Source organism: Manacus vitellinus, unplaced genomic scaffold (assembly GCF_001715985.3).
Source record: "Manacus vitellinus isolate BGI_N305 unplaced genomic scaffold, ASM171598v3 scaffold_15_pilon, whole genome shotgun sequence".
Lineage (NCBI taxonomy): Eukaryota > Metazoa > Chordata > Aves > Passeriformes > Pipridae > Manacus > Manacus vitellinus.
The window spans coordinates 11,626,105-11,630,416 of NW_021939122.1; positions in this window are offsets into that span (position 1 = coordinate 11,626,105).

A 4,312-nucleotide genomic window follows, 5' to 3' on the forward strand; every position below is an offset into this window, starting at 1 on the left:
AGCTCCAAACTGGAAGCGTCATCTCCAAAATTACTGTTGCGCTGGCTCCTGCCAGACTCTTAATTAGAGGAAGGCTGACACAGTTTTTCAGCAAACGGCATTCACATACTGCAGGGAAAAACAGAATGAGGGCAAGAGGAAAAATGGGCTAATAAGAGAAAATCAACTGGAGAGAAAAACATGTTGTGCTGTGCAAAGTTTACCATAACAATGCTGGAGCCTAAAATACAGGGGGGAAAAAATGGGTTAGTACACATGGGAGGCAGGCAATGCTCCACAAATGCGGAGGAGAGCTGATATGCAGTGCAGCATCTCGGCATCCTCACCTGGCAGGCCTGTCCCTGCAGCCTGGCTTAGGGCAAATGGGACAGGCTTAGTTTCCAGCAAGCAGATCCATATGTCTGAGAGCCTGAATGATGCTGTCCGAGGAGCCCGTGGCTGCCCTGCATGATTTACACTGCCTTTATAAAAGCCAGCAGTGTCAATAAAGCATGAAACAACGCCTATCCACCCTCTCCCCACCGCTGTGCCTGGCAGCTTTAAGCTATTGTTTTTATTCCAGCTGCAGCCTGTTGGTCAGTCTGGAGAGGAAAGGGACCCTCTGCTCCTGCCTCTTCTTCAAGCAGGCTTCGAGAGAAGAGTGCCTGAGACCCAGAGGCGCAGCCACTGAGCCTGCAGCTCACTCACTGCTCAGGTGGAAGACTCGCCCCGTAGCACAAAAGCAGCATAAATCCATTTACCCTTTCTGCTTCTCTCTGCAAGAGAGAAGGAGCATCACTCACCCGGCTTCAGAACAGCTGCAGCCGCAAATGCAAACCCAAATGGAAGCACTGGGAGGAGGGTTTGTGAAAATGGCCCCTTTATCCACCCTAACACACCATACGGGCTAAACCTGCCTTGAAAAGCTTTAGGTTTTCCTCCAGGCTGGTGGCAACGTTGCCTTGATGACAAGGAAGGGAGCAATTCCAGTGGAGTTTCCATCCCCTCCCCTATGAGCTCCCTACAAGGAACTGGGAGGAGGTGAAACATTAGCAGCAGCTCACCTCAGGAAGACATGGGAGGCATTGAAAAAAGTACAACATAACCGAATGCCACTTAAAAGCAGCCTGAAAGTATTGGGACTGGTTTTCACCATCCAGACCAAAATATCACGATGGGAAAATGCAAATGTTTTTCTTCTCTTACCACCCAGCCCTGCTTTTGATACCAGATAGAACACTCCCTTTCAAATTCCTGACTGCAAAGGCGAGGAAGCACTGGCTGAAAAAAGCATCAGTTAGGCAAAACTAAAAGCATCTCTACAAGGAGAAGCCCTTCGAGGAATTTACTTCCTCTAGGATCCTCCCCATCAGCAGCCCACGCCATTCTCCAGCACTGAAAGCCCTTTTCAACATGAGATAAGAAGAGGCCCCAGCAGTAAAGCTGGCAAAACATCCACAAGGCAAAACATGAAGGTATTTCACAGCCTGGGGGGAAGATGGGAAAACAGTAATTTGAACATCAGGGCACTCTGATAAGTTAAACCACAAGGAATGAGCTAAATCCACTAATGATTGTCTGACCTCCCTGGGCAGATCCTTTGGAACTCCAAGGGATCCCTCAGCAGCTGCCTAGGCTCCTAAAAGCTCATCAAGCCTCTTCTCTGTCCCATGTCAGCCCGTCTCAAGAGTCCCTTTTTCTCTCTTTCAGGATGCAGAAACAAGCACTAGTATGTCAGTAACAATAGCTGCCTCTCTGGCAGAGTGCAATGTTTCCCATGGGGGAACCTTGGGCAAGAAGTTTTCCAAGAGCTCATAAACCCAAGGAATCAGACCCCAGAAAAATTAGGGGAGTCATCCCCAGCAGCACCATATCTGATATGCCCTTTCTAGTGAAACAAAAAGTCACACAAACATTAGAAGCCAGTGGAAGGCAAACAAACAAAAAATCAAAATACAAACCCAAAGCCAGGGATACTACCCTATACATGCATTTCTCCTGGGAAAGAAAACAAACATACAAGACTAGTGTTAGTACTGTAGCTGTAGTATTCCTGCTAAGGTCAAGGTCAGCAGAAAAACTCAACTACTTGGAAGTAGTTGCTTGAATCTCTGAGACAGCAAAGCCTCTCTCACAGCTCACATGCTGGACTGTCGGCCCACGAGCACCCAGAACTGACTGCTGGACAGTGCTGAGCACAGGCACCTTTAACGGAGACAGACCTGGCTTGTCTGTGCTCAGAAAATTAACACTGCAGTATCCATCCCTCAGTATTAAAAAATGGTCTTTTTTCCCCATGGAAATGCTACCTCTAAAATGCCCTCACTGCAATCTAATCCGATGCTCCACCAAGAATAACACCCCACTTCAGGTGTTTGTACCAGTCACCTGCTTTTCCCAAAGACACCCTCAACTAAATCATCAGCTTTAGAGACTTCAGAGAGTTCCTGCAGCCACTGCATCAATGAAGTGTCCCACTGACCTTCAGCCAGACCTACCTGCAAGTCATTAATCACTTCTGAAATCCCCATCCATTACCAAGTTCCACAACGGGAAAAGTGAGAATATTAGATGCACAAATAATTTCACTGGCAGGTTTCTTCTACTTTAAAACCAGAAGTGTTTGGGTTATTTTAAGCCACAGAGAAGCTTGTTAGAAAATAAAAAAAAAAAAAAAAAAAAAGCAAAGAACTACAAATGTTTATTTTATAATCAGCCTTTAATGTTTTCTGTGGTTACTGATAAAGTGCACCTACTTCCACATGAAATGAGATAACATGGCTCTTAGTACAGCCAACATAGTATCAAAAGATAGATCTCAGTGCAAAATGCTTATCTGTAAGACAAACAAAGCAGTTAAGACCTTTATTGTGCTAACAGCCTTTTCCAATGCATGTAAACTTCTGGCCGGGGGCTGACAAATGAGTTGGCAAACCTGCTGCCGTTGTGTTTTGCCATTTCGTTGCCATTTCATTGCCAGGAGTCCCTTGTAAAGACTCACTAGTGATGCTTTGGGACCATCTCTGTAAGGATTCTCATGTGTCCTAATTCAACCCATGTCTAGTCTTCAGAGAATTACTTCTCAGCTCCAAAACAGATGGAAGAGAAGTCCAGACAAAGTAGGAGGGGGAGAGAGAGGGAAAATGCTAGAATGTATAAGTGTATCCATGGGCATTAAGCACAGAAACACAGGATTGGCTGAGTTGAAAATGATTTCAAGACTGTCTCCATTTATAGTAAGCTAATCAGCTGTAAACCCTAGAATTGTAACATGTGCCCTAAGACCAAAATAGGACCTGCAGCCATCTTTTTGTGAAACAGAGCTGAGGAATGCTCATTTTGTCCAGGGACATTTAATTAGAAAGGCGTTGCTGGTTTTATTTTTTCATTGTTCTGGTAAATAAAAGTAAATATCAAAGTTGTTATTTTATGTGGAAAAAAACCTCAGCAGTTTCAATGTGCTTTGAACTGCAGTACAAAAGCTGTTCATCTAAACCCCTCCCCTTTCCTTCTCCGAAATATACAGGACAGCAACATCAAATTTACATGGTAAGAAAATATATACACATTAAACACAGTAAACATTCTGTATTTTTTAAACTTTATACAACATTAGTGAGAAAAAAATATAAATGTTAATAAAATTACATACAATATATTCATACGATATATTCAACGAGTAAGTAACTGCTACGAGAGGGAAGGCAGATAAGCTGTCAAAGGTAGAGCAAGAGATGGCACTGACACAACTATGTAACACTTGAAATGAAAGACAAAACATGTGTTATATTTGCAAATTCACACTAAATTTCCTATAAGACATGCCCATTCCTTTATATAAAATATACATAAATAAATTTGAAGGTTTTGTGGTTGGCAGGGTTTTTTAGTCTTATTTTATATTTTTACCATAGGGGATTCATCATATAAGACAGGGTAATCTCCAAGAATTAAAAGGAAACAGTATTATAAAATGCACATGGTGATGTTATTAAAAATCTCACTAAGGGAATCTGAGTTAGTGCTGCTACTCAATACCTTAACTTTCTCTTCTTATATACACCCATCCTACAAACAAACCACAGTGTAAGATTCAAATGATAGCATTTGCACACAGAGCACAGAAGGAAATCATATCTTCCTTTAATTATTTCACAAACAGCTTCAATTATTTTATAAAAGCTCCTGAAGCTTTGAGCACATATTGTGTGTGCAGCAGGACTTCACACCAAGGAATTCAGACATCATATGGCTTTCACAGTTTTTACACAGGTGAGCCAAATGCTCATCTCAAATCTCCACTGAGCTGATATTTAGGATTAGTATTTTCTCC